Below are 20,827 nucleotides of genomic sequence, written 5' to 3'. Positions count from 1 at the left end.
GCAGAAATGCTGCAAAAAAACCCCCGCAGCCATGTGTTTTTCCTGTTTTTTGGATATAATAAACCTAACTTTGTTAAACATGGACTGCAGACCGTAGACAAATAACACATAATACGCATAAAAAAAAACCACAACAAAACAAGCACCAAAAAAAAGCAGCAAAAACACAGCAAAACCTGTTTTTTGTAAGCAGATTCTTTATTGCCAAGAAAGCAGGTTTTCCCTGAAGAAAAAAAAATGCATTAGTAATGCAACATATGAACATAGCCTGCAGCGATTAAAAGAAGTAACAAAAGACTAAACATGTACTCAATAAGTCGTTTTGACATTACTGTGCTTATTTTCATTGTTTTGGGCTTTTTCAGGCAAGTTCCAGGCAGAATCCACCTGAAAAAGATGTTGTGTGCACATACCCTTAGGGTTCACTCACACTAGCGTATAAATTATCGGTCTCATTCTCATCCATTTTTTACTCCGCAGCTACTAATCTTGGTGACCATATATTAGTGTTATTTGGGCATTCTATATCGGTATTAGTTTTGTTGGTATTATATTGACACTGTACATTAGTATTATTTGGCTTGTAATATTTGGCCACTATATATTGGTAATATTTGGGAAATATATGTTGGTATTTGGCTGAAATTTGAGCACTGCCTATCGGTATTTGGTTTGTATTACATGGACACTGTATGTCAGTTTTATTTGGTTGGCATTATTTGGGCACTGTATGTTGGTATTATTTCGGTTTTATGTGTTGCTATTTGGTATTATGGCCACTGTACAGTATATTGATATTATTTGGTTGGTAATATGTGAGCACTGAATATCCATATTATTTGGGCACCGTATGTTGCTATTATTCATGCTCTGTATTTTGATGCTATAATAGCCTTGTATAGTGGTTTTGCCTGTATTATTTGGGCACTGTACTATACTGCACTGTATATTGGTATTAATTGAATGGGATTTCTTGGTGCATATTTGTTCACTGTATATTGCTAATTGTTTCGCTGTATATTGGTAATATTTGATTTACATTATTTGAGCACTGTATTTTAGTATTATTTGGCTGGTATTTTTTAGTACATATTATTTGAGCTCTATATATTAGGTATTATTCTAGCACTGTATAGAGTTGTATTTGTTTATTTTGTTTGTCTGTTTTGTGTATTTGTTGTATGCATTTGTAATAAGCATTCTGCCCAGCACCAATATCAGCAGCAGGACATTGCGTGGTAAGGCAGTTTATATTGACAATTTATAATGCCGATTCAGTGTGGCTCCTTCACGAGACTCACATTACTGATCGGCAGAGAGGCCAGGCAATCTACTTCCGTATTATGCCAAGAAAACTTGATAGAGAGTACTCCTACAAGATGCGCCTCAAGGTCAGAAGGCACTCAACAAGGTACTGAGAAAGAGCCAGTGGTTGACCTGAGTATGACCAATACTCATGACGAGCCAGAATCAAAGCCGAAAGGTCATCTTGGTGCTCATGTTGCTTGGTGGAAAAGGAAAATCAAAAGCTGCAGAGATTTCATGAAGTTCAGAACTTGGAATGTACGAACCATGAACCAAGGCCAACTTAACATTGTCAAAGCCAAAATGGACAGAACAGGACTTGACTTACTCGGAATTCATGAACTAAGATGGACTCAATCCAGTCAAATGAACTTTGGGTCTACTATTCTGGCTACGATAATCGGAGAAGAAACAATTCAGTTAGTGATACAGTCATCTCGATACAACTGCAAGGAGCCACGCCAATCCATGCCACCGTTATACAAGTCTACTCACCAACAACAGATGCTGAGGAGGAGGACATTGTACTATGCTACAATCGCGTTCAAGAGGAAATCGACAAGACGCCTAAAACAAGACTTACTCATTATCATAGGAGTCTTGAATGTCAACGTGGGCCATGGCAAACATGGAATTGTTGTTGGAAACTTTGGACTTGGTGAATGAAAAGAGGCTGGAGGAAGATTCTTTGACTTTTGTAAGACAAATCAACTGTCCATCATGAAGACCTTCTTCCGAAATTACAAACAGAACCTCTACACATGGACATCACCAAATGGGGCTTAGAAGAATTAGAGTGACTACATATGTGTATGCCAAAGATGGAGGTCGTTGATCATGACTGTGAAAACAAGGCCAGGAGTTGACTGTCAAACTGATCATGAATTTTTGACATCAAAGATTAGAGTCAAGCTGCGCAAATGGAGTAGACAATAGATTTTTTCCAATTTCAATTTGAGAAACATACCTGAAGTTTTTTTAGAATGGTCTACACAAACGACTTACATCACTGGACATGGATGTAAGAAAGCCTGAAGAATAGAGATGGGCGGACACCTGGATGTTTGGGTCAAGCGGGTTCGGCCAAACAGTTGCAAAAAGTTCAGGTTCGGGTACCAGAACAGTACCCGGACCCCATTCACTGGAATGGGGGGCTCAAACATCCAGTGTTTGCTTTGCTGTAATGTGCATGACAGCGCGGCAAACACCACTTCTGATCGGCGGGGAAATCATCACCGCTGGTCAGACAGCCGTGGTTCCCACCCTGTTAAAAGACAGCATGAGCGCGCAGCTTTGATCGTAAGTATAAAGTTTACCCACAGTCACTGGTGTCAGCGGATGGGACTACTGATCCCATCATCCAACACCTGCAGCCGCTAATAACAGTGAGAGCAGGAGCGGAAAATGGAAGTATTCAGTAGCCGCACCTGCGCTGTAAGTAAATAAATTTAAAAAAAAACGCCATGGGTTTCCCTGTATTTTTGATAACCAGCCAGACAAAACTCACAGCTGGTGGCTGCAACTCTCAGTTGTCAGCTTCAACAAGGCTAGATATCAAGAATAGAGGGTTCCCTGGTGTGAACTCATTTTCTGGTCTACCAGTTGTGAGTTCTCCTTCCGGGCTCCCTCTGGTGGTAACAGGAGGTAGTGAGGTTGATTTAATTAGTAGAGATCTGCCACCTGATGATGAGGATAACGATTGGATCTCTGGAATCTCAGACTGGATTTAAGACAGCCAACGCCCTATTCTGGTGCTGGTGATTCCTTCTGGCTTTTCAGGTCTTGGTTTTCAGCTCTGTTCCAGTCATCTCAAGCTAAGTGTTTCTGCTAATGTTCACACTTGATTTTGTTGGTCTATTCAGTTTTTTGTGTGGTCAGCCAGCCCCGGCTGGGGCTGTGCTGAATTTCCACTCTTATTTATCTGTATTTGACAATTTGCTTTTTGTCCCTTATTAGATTGGCCTCTTTTTTGCTCTGTCTCAGAATATTTCAGAGTGCTGATATAGTGGGAGAAGTCTAGTGACTTCAAGGCTAATTTTGTTATCAGAAGTGTTGGACATTATTTTTGTAGGGTTTTTTGGGCAGATTGCAGACAGTGTCTTTCCTTTCCTGTCCTTTCTAGTTAGTTTGGGCCCCATCGTTTGCTCAGTCTATTTTCCTGCCTGTGTTTGTGTTTTCATCTTGTTTCACCGTCATTACATGTGTGGGGGCTGTCTGTTCCTTTGGGGTCTGCTCTGGGGCAGTTAGTTTTCCCCTTTTCTTGCTTTAGGCTTATTTAGTCCTCCGGCTGTAACGAGGCGTCTAGATTCATCGTAGGTACGCTCCACGGCTGTTGCTAGTTGTGTGGTTAGGATCAGGAGTCTGCAATCTGCATAGTTACCAACTTCTCTGGTTTTCTGTGACTTATCTTGTTTATTTTTCCTCCTCGGTGACCCATTCATAACAGTTTCCCACTCCAATGTTTTAAATTATTTAAATAAATAATTGAAAAAAACGGTGTGGGGTCCCCCCTTCATTTTTGACAACCAGCCAGTGGCGTAACTACAAAGGTATGGGCCCCGGTGCGAACTTTCAAATGGGGCCCCCCCATGCCAAAATACATGCACATCTCCGCTCCGTACACCTCGTACATGCACGGCTCCGCTCCATACACCTCGTACACACACGGCTCCGCTCCGTACACCTCGTACACACACGGCTACGCTCCATACACCTTGTACACACGCGGCTCTGCTCTGTACACCTCATACACACGCGGCTCAGCTCCGTACACCTCGTACACACACGGCTCTGCTCAGTACACCCTGTACACACACAGCTTTACTCAGTACACCCCATACACACAGCTCCGCTCAGTACACCTCGTACACACACAGCTCTGCTCCGTACACCTAGTACACACACTGCTCTGCTCCGTACACCTTGTACACACATGGCTCCGCTCCGTACACCTCATACACACACGGCTCTGCTACATCCACCCTGTAAACCCCTACTGACTCCACACATAAACTTACCCTCATCCAGCCAGCACCATGGCAACCAGGTCAGCAGAGTCCTGCATACATGAGGTTCCTGATCATGTGACCCCTGACTCCTCACCTCCTGTGACCTCATCACAGGTCCTGTGTGCAGCCATTGCACACAGTCACTCAAAGCAAGGAGCTGCACAGCCAATGAGCGGCTGCAGCTCCTTGATCGGGCCCCTAAACACCCCGTCGTGGCTGCGACCTCTGTGACTGCGGTAGTCCCGCCCCTGCAACCAGCCTTGCTGAAGCAGACAGCTGGGGGCTGGTATTCTCTGGCTCGTAAGGGCCTTGGATTTTGCCCCCACTAACCTAAAAATAGCAGCCCGCGGCTGCCCAGAAAAGGCACATCTATTAGATGCGCCAATTCTGGAGCTTTGCCTGGCTCTTCCCACTTGCAGTGTGGCGGTGGCAAATGGGGTTCATCTTTGTGGGGTTCATGTCAAATTTGTATTGTCAGGTGATATCAAGCCCACGGCTTAGCAATGGAAAGGCATTTATAAGACACCTATCAGCGAGAATAAAGTCTTTAATTTGAAATAAAACAAATCACACTTTTCCATTTTTATTTAAAAATAACAAATACAGTTATACTCATCTAATTCCTATTTCACCGAATCCCTCGTCTTCTCTAAGAAAACAAAATTAAAAAATCAACATTATCCCTCATCTGTCCGTTGTTCTGTCCCACTCCGTAATCAATGTCTGAAGGAAAAGCTGTTTTCAACCTGGACGGTGCCAATATGCGACTATCCAGGCTGAGAACCACTGGGGAATGAGCTGCTGCGAGAGCAGCATCAGTGACCGGCGGTGAGGTTACTGCTGGTCACTGAAGCTGCGTTCCCAGCCAGGCCAATGAACTGCGGTGACCTCGGTGAGATACCCGCTGTGAGAATCATGTGGGAATAGTGGGTGAGGGCAGGTATATCTCGCCCAGATTCCTTTCCTATGTGGCCTAGTCTGGTCAGTATCGCACCTGCTTGCTAATGAATAATGGGAGGTGGATATAAAAGGATGGGTGTGTGAGTGTCTCAGCCTGGGAACACAGAGAGCCTGTCTGTGTGAGAGACACACGTGAGTGAGAGCAGTGCCCACTGCAACTGTGGTTTGGCTGGACGGGAGAAGCCCGCCAGTTGGTAGTTAGGTTGTACTTTGTTTAGTTAGTACCGGACAGGCAAGGATTTGTTTTATGTTTTATTTCTTTATGCATTGCTTTCACCATTAATAAACCTGACCCAGTGTCAGGTATACCCGAATCCCAGCTCTGCGCCTGAGTTTCATGCTGTACGCACGTGACCTTTGACCCCAACAAAGGCGATCCCGGAGTGTTTTATCACATTGTGGTGGAGAACGCGGGCATCATGTTGCAAGCATGAGCATGGAGGACGTGGTGAAAGCGCTGGTACAGTCCACCGCCGTCCAGCAAGAAGCTAATCGGGTGATGATGGCCCAGCTGAAGGAGTTGGTGGACATGACAGCTACCAATCGTTCGCTTCTCCAGCAGGTGGCGCAGCGCCTGGCAAGCCTACATGAGGTTAACCTGGAAGCCGAGTCGAGAGTGATTCACGTGAGTCGGTACTGGCAGAAGATGACGACCGAAGATGACGTCGAGGCATACCTGACCACGTTTGAACGGACGGCGGTACGAGAAAAATGGCCGAAGGCACGATGGGCCGGCCTGATTGCCCCGTTTCTTTCCGGTGAGGCCCAAAAGGCTTATTATGACTTAGAGCCTGAAGCTGCGCAGGACTTTGACAAACTGAAAGCCGAGATCTTGGCCCGGCTGGGAGTGACGACCGCTGTCCGTGCACAGAGAGTGCATCAATGGACTTATCAGCCGGATAAACCACCGCGGTCACAGATGTTCGACCTGATCCACGTGACGAAGAAGTGGCTACAACCCGAGGTGCTGACAGCGCCAGAGATAATCCAGAGAGTCGTCATGGACAAGTACCTGAGAGCTCTACCGCCAGCCCTGAGGAAGTGGGTAAGCCATGGAAATCCTACGACGGCAGATCAACTGGTGGATCTGGTTGAACGTTACTCCGTGGCGGAAGGACTCCGAGACGACGTTACCCCACCTCGTTCTTCATCATCTCCACGTGGAACCGGTAAGACTGTTCCAGGGAGTAGGGGAGATGGAAAAATCCCTAAGACAGTGGGGTAGGAAAATGGGACTGCCCGCACTGCGAGGCCAAGAGTAACGAACTATGGTCTAAGCAAGGGGCCCGTTAGGTGTTTCCGCTGCCAAGAGATGGGACATATTGCTGCGAACTGTCTGGTCACTACTGAACCCATGCAGTGCGACGTCACAGACTCTAAAAACCGCATGTCTATGGTTGCACGGGTAGTGAGTGTGAATGCCGGTCAAAGGAATGCGGAAAAACACTTGTGTGATTTAACTGTTGATGGCAAAAATGTGGTGGCATTGTTAGACTCGGGAAGTGTGGTGACTCTGGTGAAGGCCAGTCTGGTGTCAGCCCCGACTGGACCATCAGACAAATTTTCTGTAATGTGTGTGCATGGAGACACCTGTTCGTACCTCACCACGGTCATATGCATTACTACTTCCTATGGGTCTGTGCAACATAAAGTGGGACTCGTCCCGGCGTTATTGCATGATGTTATCCTGGGCCGGGATTTTCCCCACTTCTGGCAATTGTGGGAGAATCAGTTGATGCCCTTGGGTAATCGTGTACATGATTCTTCTCCCAGGGCGCGTGGGGGTCCTGAACCCCTGGAAGAGGTCTCCCCGGAAGACTCGGGGGAAGAGTCTGCGGGAAATGACCTGCGGTTCCCATTTTCAGTCATGGCGGGTGATACGGAGGAGACCGGGGAAGAGGAGGAGGCCGACAGCCGTCCACCTCCCCGTTTGCTGGATTTAGAAGTTCAGAAAGATGACTTCCAAAGCGAGCAAATAAAGGATCCTACCCTTTCTCAGGCTAGGACAAATGTAAAAGTGATAAACGGGGTACCCGTAGAACCTGGCTCTAGGCTGGCATATCCTTACATGGTTCTGGAGAATGATTTACTCTATCAGATAGAGAAAAAGGGGGAAGGTACGGTGCAACTATTAGTCGTGCCAAAACCCTACCGGCGGCAGGTGCTGGACCTGGCCCACGGACATGTGATGGGAGGTCACCTGGGAGTCCAGAAAACCACCGAAAGGATATTACACTGTTTTGTTTGGCCAGGCATGCATCACGATATTCGTGTATATTGTGAGTCTTGTCCTGACTGCCAAGCCTCTGCACCTAAGCCCCGGTTCTGTAGCCCTTTGGTACCCCTACCTATTATTGAAGTCCCGTTTGAGAGGATTGGGATGGATTTAGTTGGACCCCTTCCACGGTCTGCATGTGGACACCAACATATCCTGGTCATCTTGGATTATGCCACTCGTTACCCGGAGGCCATCCCTTTGCGTAACACGGCCACCAAGACGATTGCCAAGGAACTGGTGCATGTGTTTAGTCGGGTCGGTATACCAAAACAGATACTCACCGACCAGGGGACCCCCTTTATGTCCAGGGTAATGAAGGAGCTCTGCCGATTATTACAAATCGAACCGTTACGCACATCCGTGTATAATCCTCAAACAGACGGGTTGGTCGAACGGTTCAATAAAACTCTGAGGCAGATGCTGAGAAAGGTGATAGACAAGGATGGGAAGAACTGGGACTATTTACTTCCGTATTTGCTTTTTGCCATCAGGGAAGTACCCCAGTCTTCCACGGGATTCTCGCCTTTCGAGTTATTGTACGCCCGACGTCCTCGCGGACTGTTAGACGTTGCAAAAGAAACCTGGGAGGGTCAGGTCACTCCGTTTAAAACGGTGATAGATCACGTCACACAAATGCAGGACCGTATTGCGGCTGTTATGCCTATAGTCAAAGAACACATGATGCAGGCTCAAGGAGCCCAAAAAAGAATCTATGATAGGGGCGCCAAGATCCGTACGTTCGCACCCGGAGATAAGGTGGTGATCCTGGTTCCCACGGTGGACAGTAAGTTCCTGGCAAAGTGGCAGGGCCCCTTTGAGATTAAGGAAAGAGTTGGTGAAGTAAACTACAAAGTATACCAGGCAGGTAAACGGAAACCTGAACAGATTTATCATGTAAATCTGATAAAACCCTGGAAAGATCGGTCTGCCTTGTCAGCAGAGCTGGCCCGTCCCGTCTGCTCGCATACCGTACCGGAGGTACGGATTGCAGAGACTCTCTTGGAGCGGCAAAAGACTGAGGTCAGGCAGTTTCTACTTCACAACCAAAAGTTTTTCTCAGGAAAACCCGAGCAGACTACGCTAATGAAACATGACATCGTAACAGAACCTGGTGTCACAGTTCACGTAAAGCCCTACCGAATCCCGGAAGCGCGCCGTGAAGCCGTTTCCCGAGAAGTGAAGGCAATGTTAGAGTTAGGTGTCATTGAGGAATCGCACAGTGCTTGGTCCAGCCCGATTGTGCTAATTCCTAAACCGGACGGCACCATCCGGTTCTGCAATGACTTCAGGAAACTGAATGCGGTCTCAAAATTTGATGCCTACCCTATGCCCCGGGTCGATGAGTTAATAGATCGGTTAGGAAAAGCCCGGTATATTACGACCCTAGACCTAACAAAGGGGTATTGGCAGATCCCTCTGGCGGAGGCTGCCAGAGAAAAAACGGCATTTGCTACCCCAGAAGGTCTATTTCAGTATGTGTATATGCCGTTTGGACTGCACGGAGCACCGGCGACCTTCCAGAGACTGATGGATCGAGTCCTGAGGCCACATAGGCAGTACGCTTCGGCCTATTTGGACGACATTGTCATTTACAGCTTGGACTGGGAGACTCATCTCCAGAAAGTACAAGCTGTGATTGACGACCTGTGGGAGGCAGGTCTAACCGCGAACCCCAAGAAATGTCACATCGGGCTAGAAGAAGCCCGGTATTTGGGGTATGTAATTGGGAGGGGAGTTGTTAAACCCCAGGTTGATAAGATTCAGGCGGTTCAGGACTGGCCACAACCTGTCAACAAGAAGCAGGTGCAAGCCTTCCTGGGGATCGCCGGCTATTATCGCCGGTTCATACCCAATTTTGCAGCCATCGCTACCCCCCTGACAGATCTTACAAAAGGGAAAGACTCCGTCATGATTAAATGGAGTTTAGCGGCTGAAGAAGCCTTCCATAGCCTAAAACGGGCACTTTGCTCTCAGTCCGTACTGGTGACTCCGGACTTCCGCAGCGAGTTTGTGGTACAAACAGATGCCTCTGATACCGGTATCGGGGCAGTACTCTCACAAGTGAGGGACGGAGTGGAACACCCAGTCCTCTATCTCAGCAGGAAGCTGAATAAACACGAGCAAAGGTATGCAGTCGTAGAAAGAGTGCCTCGCCATTAAGTGGGCTCTAGAGGCCCTCAAATATTACCTGGGGGGCCGAAAGTTCAGGCTGATCATGGACCATGCCCCTCTCAAGTGGATGCACTTGAACAAGGAACGGAATAGCCGGGTGACCCGGTGGTTCCTTGCCCTGCAGGCCTACACTTTTACGGTGGAGCACCGCCCAGGAGTACAGATGGGAAATGCAGATACCCTGTCCCGAGTGCACTGTTTGGCGGGTGTCATTGCTCGACCGGAGAGGTCTGAGCAGAGGGGGGGGATATGTGAGAATCATGTAGGAATAGTGGATGAGGGCAGGTATATCTCGCCCAGATTCCTTTCCTATGTGGCCTAGTCTGGTCAGTATCGCACCTGCTTGCTAATGAATAATGGGAGGTGGATATAAAAGGATGCCAGGTGGTTGTGTGTCTCAGCCTGGGAACACAGAGAGCCTGTCTGTGTGAGAGACACACGTGAGTGAAAGCAGTGCCCACTGCAACTGTGGTTTGGCTGGACGGGAGAAGCCCGCCAGTTGGTAGTTAGGTTGTACTTTGTTTAGTTAGTGCCGGACAGGCAAGGATTTGTTTTATGTTTTATTTCTTTATGCATTGCTTTCACCATTAATAAACCTGACCCAGTGTCAGTTATACCCGAATCCCAGCTCTGCGCCTGAGTTTCATGCTGAACGCACGTGACCTTTGACCCCAACAAAGGCGATCCCGGAGTGTTTTATCACACCGCTAACACAGTGAGAAAGTTTCATGATGATGATGATTTTACCGCCGATCAGAAGCGGTGTTTGCCACGCTGTCATGCAAATTACAGCGCCACAAACAGCCGGTGTTCGTGGGCCCGAACAGTAACATAGACTTCCTGGTGAAGTCCTTGTTCAGTGTCCGTGCCCGAACAGTAAGTGTTCAGTACAGACGCCAAACTTTACTATTCGGGTTCGCCGATCTCTACTGAAGAATTATGGACATATATAAAGCCTACTACTGAAGAAGCCAGTAACACAATATATAAGAGGTAGAAGAGACCCCCTCATGCACCCAGGGTTAGCTGATGAGACCCTAAAGATCACTGAAGAAAGATGAATCACAAAAGCTAACAAGCAGGACACAGACAACATAAAAGACTAAAGAGCCATGGGAGCAAAGAGTTTTGTAAAGATTATGTAAACAGATAGAAAAAGAAAATGTGAAGGTAAAGACTATGAAGGCGTACCAAAAGATACAGCGAAAGTTTCAACCCAGAGTGGGAATGTTGAAAGACGCCAACGGGTAAAAACTAACTGAGAAAGAACAGATCAAGGAAAGATGGAAAGAATACATGGAGCACCTCTACTGGAAAAACTCAGTGGTATGGAGAGAAACAGACTGGAAATGAGAAGAGAGCCGAACATCCTGAAAGACGAAGTCGTTGCAATGATAACGCTCCTGTCAAACAACAGAGCACCTGGATGAGACAATATTCCAATAGAGCTAATAAATTCTTCTGAATCAGTAGTTGATGTCATCAAGAGTCAACAGATATGGTCAACTGGTAAACGGTCCAAGGACTGGACAAGATTTGTTTTTATCCCTGTTACAAAGAAGGGAGATGCTACAGATTGTGGAAACTAGTGGACTATTGCGCTCATACCTCATGCCAAAAAACCACTGAAGATCCTATAAAGACAGCTCCAGCAATAGGCTATATTCACATGTTGCGTTTTTGATGCGTTTTTTTAATGGAAATTTCTAAGGTGCGTTTTACAATACCATCAAAGTCTATGAGATTTCATAAATCTCATGCACACCTTGGTTTATTTTCCTGACTGATTTGGAAAACTGCAGCATGTCACTTTTTTCAGCTTTTTTTCAGGGTATTTGCAGCATTTTTTCACCCATATGAAACAATAAGTAAGTGCAAAAACGCAGCGAAAAAACGCCGGTATAAGTTTTTGCTGCGTTTTTGGAGACAACAAAAATGCAGCAATAAAAATGCAGTAAAAACTCAGCAAAACCTGCTTTTTGTAAGCAGCTCCTTTACTGCCAAGAGAGCAGATTTTGCAGGCGGAAAAAAAAAACAGCAAAAATGCGAGGTGGGAGGGTCAGAGTAGTGGTGGAGTGTAATTTTTTTTAAATTTATGGGTGGAGATTCCAGCAGCCAATCAGGGAGCAGAAACCATCCAAACTGACCAGACACAAAGGCTTCTGTCATTGGACGCGGAAGTCACAACATGTCCAAAAGCGGACATGTTGTTTTGGCGCCATTTTGTCAGTGTAACAGAGCAGAGAGGCTGTTCCTGTTGCTACTGCAAGTAGTCAGTTAGGTAGGCGGTTTATTCTCAGCTACTTCAGATAGATAGGATCGTTTGTGAAATCGACCTTCAGGCATGTAACTAGTTTGTGGTAATATTGTGGAGCAAGTGTAAGCAGGGAGACCGGACGATGAGTACCTGTACCAATCCAGGTCTGGAACTGCCGAGGCTGCGTCCCATGGTTTCCAGGGGAAGGTATAAGGGCCCGGACAGATCTCCTCACCTGGAAGCTGGGAGTCCGGTTAAAAATAAAAGCGCGCACAGCGTCAGACAGGTTCCCGCCGGCGGTGACAGAGGAGAGGTGTGTACGTAGCATGCTCCTCGGGGTACGCAGCCAGGCCGCAACGAAACGTGGCCAACGCAAAGCAAGGACACCACCAGGGCCAGCAGCCGCAGCGGCTGCAGAGAGAGGGCCGGCAGCTCCGTCTAGCTCAGCGCCACACTTAAACATAAGAGCCAGGGCAGGGTACAGGACTGTGCGCTGCAACCCTCTGTGCAGGACAGTGTAACGCCACTCTTCCCGGGTCAAGGATTGCCTGCAGCTTCACTGACTATAGCTGCATCAGCTTATGGACTAGGGGCTCATGGGGTAAAACCGGAGACCGCCCGCTGCCGTCAGAAGACGGACCGTTGTGTGCAGGACCTCCCGGGGAGAAAACCGCGCCAGTCGTCAGCTCTACAGCCTTCTAAGCATCATCTGCAGCCCGGGGAATCTCTGAAGATAAGTTGTTGAAAGAACTTCTGTTATCTTTTAATTGTTCACTTAAGCCCCCGTCACACATAGCGATCTCGCTAGCGAGATCGCTGCTGAGTCACAAGTTTTGTGACGCAACAGCGATCTCACCAGCGAGATCGCTGTGTGTGACACTGACCAGCGACCGGCCCCCCTGCCGGGTATCGCTGATCGTCCTGGAATGGCCAGGACATTTTTTTGATCGCTGGTCTCCCGCTTAGAAACCCGATGTGTACCTTGGTTACCAGCTCCCTGCACCAGCGCGCTGGTAACTAAGGTACACAGTGGGCAACTAAGCGGGAGTCCAGCGATCAAAAAAATGTCGTAAAAAAAAAACCTCCTGTCGCTGGTGCTGATCGCTGGTGAAGCTGCCTGTTTGTCAGCTCACCAGCGATCATGTAGCGACTCACCAGCGATCCTGACAAGGTAATATCATTGTCGGGATTGCTGGTGCATCGCTATGTGTGACGGGGCCCTTACGCTGCATTTTTTTTTACAAATTAACTGTTTATCTCCCTGCGAGGAGTATTTCACTGTTAAATTAAATTGTTAACCCTTGGTCTGCCTCTCTTGCGTCACTGCATCGCGCAACCTGCTTACACTTGGTGTGTTCGGCAGGATGCAGTCTACAAGCACAGAGACAGCAGACCAAGCGGCCATGAGTGCACCAAGGGCCAGCTTACCATTGGGGTCCATGCTCAGCAATCTCCCAAAGTTCACAGGGAGCAATTCACTGCTGTGGGACTAGACCGAGAGAATCAAGGGTATGTTGAGGATGCACCCGATGACACCCGCTATGCAGGCAGAGATTACTGTGATGGCCCTGGACGGGGAAGCCAGGTGCTCTGTGATGTTTCAGCCCTCGCACGAGCGGAACACTTTTACCAAGGTGTTGCCTTTCTGGACTGGTGGAGCCCCCGAACCCCCCAAAAGAAGGTGTTCCAGCAGCTGATTCAAGTTTCCCAGGTGCAAGAAACGTCAAGTGAGGGGAAGATCCTAGGAAAGGTGGTAGTCCCTGCTGCTGCTAAACTCGTTCTACCACCTGGCCAGATGGTACTCACGCTACCCGTATGAGCCTGTACGCCGCTTGAAGGGGTGGAAGTCCAGATCGAGCCAACCTTCGTGGACCAGATACCCCCAGGACTCCTCATTGCTCGGACATTGGCCACCGTTTGTGACGGTAATGTAGTGGTGCGGTGTGTCAACCTGGGAGAAGACAATTTGACCCTCTCGTCCAAGAGAGAAGAAGCACAGGTGCTGGGTATGTCGGAGGAACTGATGCCGCCAGAGACTGTCCAGTTAGCAGTGAAACAAGGAGATCCATAGACTGTAGCTGTTACCATGGCCCCAGAGCACTCGCCTGGAAGTACAAGAGAAGGACGCTGGATCTTGAAACAGATGTGGGCTGAACTGTTGGAACTCTCCCCACAACAGGTGCAACAGGTGGAAACCATGCTGGAGCTCTACCAGGATGTCTTCCCCTGTCATGAAGACGACTTCAGGTGTACTACTGCCATAACCCAAGAAATAGCTACAGAAAGTGCCACCCCGATCTGAGAGATATATCGCCAGATACCGCTTCACATGTACCAAGAGGTGAAGGAAATGTTGGCGCACATGCTGCAGAGTAGATTCGTCCGGGGGAGACAGGGTCTTTGGCAGCCCCCATTGTGTTAGTTCAGAAGAAGGATGGGACCCTGCCTTTTTGTGTTGACTACAGGCAACTGAATGCCTGCACAGTGCGAGATTCATACCCTCTACCCAGAATTGAAGAGTCGCTATCTGCCTTGGGGAAGGCAAAGTATTTCTCATCTCTAGATCTGGCGAGCGGATATTGGCAGGTGCCCATGGCTGAACATGATCAGCCGAAGACAGCTTTCATTCTGCATATGGGACTATTTGAATTTAATCGGATGCCCTTCGGCCTGACCAACACTCCTGGGTAGAGTTGAGCGATACCGTCCGATACTTCAAAGTATCGTATCGGATGGTATCGGCCGATCTTTAAAAAAAGTATCGGTATCGCCGATTCCGATACCGGAAGTCCCATTCAAGTCTATGGGACTTCCGGTATCGGAATAAGAAAAACCCTTTCCTGCCCTTGTACAGCCTCTCTGGGGTCTGTACGGGCCTTTCGGGGGGCTGTGCCGGCCTGCCAGGGGGTCTGTGCAGGCTCCGGTGGGCTGTGCCGGCCTGCCGGGGGGCTGTGCCGGCCTGCCGGTGGTCTGTGCAGGCTCCGGTGGGCTGTGCCGGCCTGCCGGGGGGCTGTGCCGGCCTGCCGGGGGGCTGTGCCGGCCTGCCGGGGGGCTGTGCAGGCTCCGGGGGGCTGTGCCGGCCTGCCGGGGGGCTGTGCCGGCCTGCCGGTGGTCTGTGCAGGCTCCGGGGGGCTGTGCCGGCCTGCCGGGGGGCTGTGCCGGCCTGCCGGGGGGCTGTGCAGGCTTCGGGGGTCTGTGCAGGCATCGTCCGATGGGACTACAAGTCCCATCGGGCGATGCCTGCTACCATGACAGTGATTGACACATTAGCCAATGATGGGACAGTAATAGTCCTATCATCCGGCTAATGTGTTGAATGTAAAAAAAAAAAATTACATGCTACATACATACAACATGCATACTACATACATGCTACATTCATACTACATACTACATACATGCTACATTCATACTACATACTACATACATGCTACATACATGCTACATTCATACTACATAAATACTACATGCAACATACATACTACATATATACTACATACTACATATATACTACATGCATGCTACATACATACTGCATGCTACATACATACTACATGCTACATACATACTACATGCTACATACATACCACATATATACTACATACATACTACATACATACTACATGCATGCTACATGCATGCTACATGCTACATACATAACACATATATACTACATGCATGCTACATACATAGTACATGCTACATACATACTACATGCTACATACTACATATATACTACATGCATGCTACATACATACTACATGCTACATACTACATATATACTACATGCATGCTACATACATACTACATGCTACATACATACTACATATATACTACATGCATGCTACATACATACTACATGCTACATACATACTACATATATACTACATGCATGCTACATACATACTACATGCTACATACATACTACGTATATACTACATGCATGCTACATACATACTACATGCTACATACATACCACATACATACTACATACATGCTACATGCTACATATATACTACATATATACTACATGCATGCTACATACATACTACATGCTACATACATACTACATATATACTACATACATACTACATACATACTACATATATACTACATGCATGCTACATACATACTACATGCTACATACATACTACATATATACTACATGCATGCTACATACATACTACATGCTACATACATACTACGTATATACTACATGCATGCTACATACATACTACATGCTACATACATACCACATACATACTACATACATGCTACATGCTACATATATACTACATATATACTACATGCATGCTACATACATACTACATGCTACATACATACTACATATATACTACATACATACTACATACATACTACATATATACTACATGCATGCTACATACATACTACATGCTACATACATACCACATACATACTACATACATACTACATGCTACATACATTCATACATATATACTACATGCATGCTACATACATACTACATGCTACATACATTCATACATATATACTACATGCATGCTACATACATACTACATGCTACATACATACTACATATATACTACATACATACTACATACATACTACATATATACTACATGCATGCTACATACATACTACATGCTACATACATACTACATATATACTACATACATACTACATACATACTACGTATATACTACATGCATGCTACATACATACTACATGCTACATACATACCACATACATACTACATACATGCTACATGCTACATATATACTACATATATACTACATGCATGCTACATACATACTACATGCTACATACATACTACATATATACTACATACATACTACATACATACATAGAATCATAGAATCATAGAATCATAGAATCGTAGAGTTGGAAGGGACCTCCTGGGCCATCTGGTCCAACCCCCTGCTCAAAGCAGGATTCGCTAAATCATCCCAGTCAGATGTCTGTCCAGCCTCTGTTTGAAGACTTCCATTGAAGGAGAACTCACCACTTCTCGTGGCAGCCTGTTCCACTCATTGATCACTCTAACTGTCAAAAAGTTTTTTCTAATATCTAATCTGTGTCTCCTCCCATTCAGTTTCATCCCATTGCTTCTAGTCTTTCCTTGTGCAAATGAGAATAAAGTTGATCCTTCTACAATGTGACAGCCCTTTAGATATTTGTAGACAGCAATTAAGTCTCCTCTCAGTCTTCTCTTTTGCAAACTAAACATTCCCAAATCCTGCAACCTTTCCTCATAAGACAGGGTTTGCAGACCGGTCACCATTCTGGTCGCTCTTTTCTGAACTTGCTCCAGTTTGTTGATGTCTTTTTTAAAATGTGGTGCCCAAAACTGGACACAATATTCCAGATGAGGTCTGACCAAAGAGGAGTAGAGGGAAATAATGACTTCACGTGATCTAGACTGTATGCTTCTGTTAATACATCCTAGAACTGCATTTGCCTTTTTTGCTGCTGCATCACACTGTTGACTCATATTCAGTCTGTGATCTATTAGTATACCCAAGTCTTTTTCACATGTGCTGTCACTTAGCCCTATTCCTCCCATTCTATATATGCTTTTTTCATTTTTATTGCCCAGATGTAGTACTTTGCATTTCTCCCTGTTAAAAACCATTCTGTTAGTTACTGCCCACTTCTCCAGTTTATTTAAATCTTTTTGAATCCTCTCTCTCTCTTCTCTAGTATTAGCTATCCCTCCTAGCTTTGTGTCATCAGCAAATTTAATCAGTTTACCCTCAATTCCTTCATCTAAATCGTTGATAAAGATGTTGAACAATACAGGGCCCAGGACAGAGCCCTGTGGTACCCCACTTGAGACATTCTTCCAACTGGATGTGCAGCCATTTACGACCACTCTTTGGGTCCGATCACTAAGCCAGCTATGAATCCACCTAACAGTTGCCTTGTCCATTCCATACTTAGTCATTTTTTCAATAAGGATTGTATGAGAGACTTTGTCAAATGCTTTGCTGAAGTCAAGATATACTATATCTACAGCATTTCCTTGATCCACCCAATCAGTGATACCGTCATAGAAGGAAATTAAGTTAGTCTGACATGACTTATTAGTTACAAACCCATGCTGACTCTGTTTGATCACTTCATTCTTATCCAGGTATTGACTTAAATGTTGTTTAATAATTTGTTCAAAGATCTTTCCTGGTATAGAAGTCAGACTCACCGGCCTATAGTTGCCTGGGTCCACCTTCTTCCCCTTTTTGAAGATAGGAACAACATTTGCTCTTCTCCAGTCTTCTGGCACTTCTCCTGTTCTCCAAGAATTTTCAAAGATTATGGAGAGTGGTTCAGAAATTTCTTCTGCTATCTCCTTCAGTACTCTGGGGTGTAATTCATCTGGACCTGGAGACTTGAATTCATTTAGGTTAGCTAAGTGTTTCCTCACTATCTTTCTGTTTATAGATATCCTGGATTCTTCTATTCCCTTAATAGGACAGTGAATAACAGTTGGTGTTACATTTCCTTTCTGAGAGAAAACAGATGCAAAATAGGAATTTAAAAGTTCAGCCTTCTCAACATCCTGTCTTACCATTTCATCATTTTCATCCTGTAAAAATCCTATAGCATCTTTGACTTTTCTTTTACTTTTGACATATCCCCAAAATCCTTTATTATTGCTTTTGACATCTCTTGCAAGCCTCAATTCATTTTCAGCTTTAGCTAATCTGATTTGTGCCCTGCAGATTCTGCAGACAGCATTATATTCTTCTTTAGATATGCCTCCCTCTTTCCATTTTATAAACATTTTTTTCTTCCTTTTTAGCATGTGCTTAAGTTCTGTGTTCACCCATCCTGGTTTCCTTAAAAAAAGGAAATTCCCACACAGCAATGGCATAAAGTGAGACTAGGGACTTTTTTTTTTTTAAGTGGCGGAGGAATACAGTGTGGAAGGATACCTACCTTCCGTCATTGGATTCCTGCAGCCCGTAGAGAACGGCAGCATCATCTGATGCTGCAGTTCTCTACCCAAGATCGTCGTGGGACACACTCGTGGACTGCTTCGGATCGTGGGTGAGTATTTTTGTGGTTTGTTATGTTAATATTTATTCCGGAAAAGACAATGGCTTCGGGGAACAATGTGACAAGTATTGGTAAGTATGTTACTCTATGTTATATGTACTGTATGTCTATGTATGTATTGTATGAATGTATTGTATGTATGTAGTATATATGTGGTATGTATGTAGCATGTAGTATGTATGTAGTATGTATGTAGCATGCATGTAGCATGCAGTATGTATGTAGCATGCATGTAGTATATATGTAGTATGTATGTAGCATGCATGTAGTATATATGTAGTATGTATGTAGCATGTATGTAGTATGTATGTGGTATGTATGTAGCATGTAGTATGTATGTAGCATGCATGTAGTATATATGTAGTATGTATGTAGCATGTAGTATGTATGTGGTATGTATGTAGCATGTAGTATGTATGTAGCATGCATGTAGTATGTATGTAGTATGCATGTAGTATGCATGTAGTATGTATGTAGCATGTATGTGGTATGTATGTGGTATGTATGTAGCATGTAGTATGTATGTAGCATGCATGTAGTATATATGTAGTATGTATGTAGTATGTATGTAGTATGTATGTGGTATGTATGTAGCATGTAGTATGTATGTAGCATGCATGTAGTATGTATGTAGTATGTATGTAGTATATATGTAGTATGTATGTAGCATGTATGTGGTATGTATGTAGCATGTAGTATGTATGTAGCATGTAGTATGTATGTAGCATGCATGTAGTATATATGTAGTATGTATGTAGTATGTATGTGGTATGTATGTAGCATGTAGTATGTATGTAGCATGCATGTAGTATGTATGTAGCATGCATGTAGTATGTATGTAGTATGCATGTAGTATGTATGTAGTATGTATGTAGTATATATGTAGTATGTATGTAGCATGTATGTGGTATGTATGTAGCATGTAGTATGTATGTAGCATGCATGTAGTATATATGTAGTATGTAGTATGTATGTAGTATGTATGTGGTATGTATGTAGCATGTAGTATGTATGTAGCATGCATGTAGTATGTATGTAGCATGCATGTATGTATGTATGTAGCATGCATGTATGTATGTAGCATGCATGTAGCATGCATGTAGTATGTATGTAGTATGTATGTAGTATGTATGTAGCATGCAGCATGTATGTAGCATGTATGTAGCATGTATGTAGCATGTATGTAGTATATATGTAGTATGTATGTAGCATGTAGTATGTATGTAGCATGTAGTATGTATGTAGTATTTTTTTTTTTTAACATTTAACACATTAGCCGGATGATGGGACTACTACTGTCCCATCATTGGCTAATGTGTCAATCACTGTCATGGTAGCAGGCATCGCCAGATGGGACTTGTAGTCCCATCGGACGATGCTTGCACAGACCCCCGGACATCAGCACAGCCCCCCGGCAGGCCGGCACAGCCCCCCGGCAGGCCGGTACAGACCCCTACAGAGTGCACAGACCACCGGCAGGCCGGCACAGCCCCCCGGCAGGCCGGTACAGACCCCCACAGGGTGCACAGACCACCGGCAGGCCGGCACAGCCCCCCGGCAGGCCGGTACAGACCCCCACAGGGTGCACAGACCACCGGCAGGCCGGCACAGCCCCCCGGCAGGCCGGTACAGACCCCGGGCAGTCCACACAGCCCCCCGGCAGGCCGGCACAGCCCCCCCGGCAGGCCGGCAGAGACCCCCGGAAGGCCCGAAATGACGGCGCATCATGATGCGCACACACCGCGCATCATGATGACGTCAGGCTGTCAA

Source organism: Dendrobates tinctorius, unplaced genomic scaffold (assembly GCF_039654945.1).
Source record: "Dendrobates tinctorius isolate UK_male_01 unplaced genomic scaffold, ASM3965494v1 ptg000196l, whole genome shotgun sequence".
NCBI lineage: Eukaryota > Metazoa > Chordata > Amphibia > Anura > Dendrobatidae > Dendrobates > Dendrobates tinctorius.
The sequence above is the reverse complement of the archived record's forward strand: the minus strand, read 5'-3'. Positions refer to the sequence as shown.